This window comes from Brassica oleracea, unplaced genomic scaffold (assembly GCF_000695525.1).
Source record: "Brassica oleracea var. oleracea cultivar TO1000 unplaced genomic scaffold, BOL UnpScaffold12745, whole genome shotgun sequence".
NCBI lineage: Eukaryota > Viridiplantae > Streptophyta > Magnoliopsida > Brassicales > Brassicaceae > Brassica > Brassica oleracea.
In genome coordinates, this window is record NW_013629266.1 from 1 (window position 1) to 484 (window position 484).

General features: G+C 40.3%; 1 long non-coding RNA gene across 1 annotated transcript; it reads left to right on the forward strand.

Annotated features, from left to right (window-relative positions):
- The first annotated feature begins 9 nt into the window (after positions 1 to 9).
- Positions 10 to 414, forward strand: LOC106322274. Its single transcript, XR_001266321.1, has 3 exons — positions 10 to 110; positions 194 to 270; positions 356 to 414. It is a non-coding gene; the product is annotated as an uncharacterized LOC106322274 (long non-coding RNA).
- The last annotated feature ends 70 nt before the right edge of the window (positions 415 to 484 follow it).

The following is a 484-nucleotide window of genomic DNA, read 5'->3' on the forward strand; positions in this document are numbered from 1 at the left end:
CTTGGAGGAAGACGATGGTAATGGAGAGTCAAACGCAAACACTGGTGGCTTTGGTATGAGGAGGTTCTAAGATGTGTCTGAGGAAGAAGGATGGATCTATGTTCCATATAGTATAATATCCAATTTTGAAAGTTTTGAAGTTTACCTTCTTCTCTACTTAATCTAATGTGGTGGTGATGTCTTCTTATTACAGAGGAGATCCCGGATAACTGGTCTGAGTCTGTTGAGATTCAGTCATTACGTCTCTGGATCGCTCCTTTGTGTTTACTGGTATATGCTTTGTCTCTCAGATGTTTCATCATCTAAAACTGATACAAACTGTTGTAACATCAGAGGCATTTGTTTCTACTTACAGGGGAGCAGATTCAGATCCTTGCAGTTGCTTGCTTATCTGAGAGTAAAGGGGACGCCGAGATTATCACCCTTTTTAAAGTTGCTGAGGTGATGAACAAAACTTTACAGAGAAATCTCTCTGACAATGGGA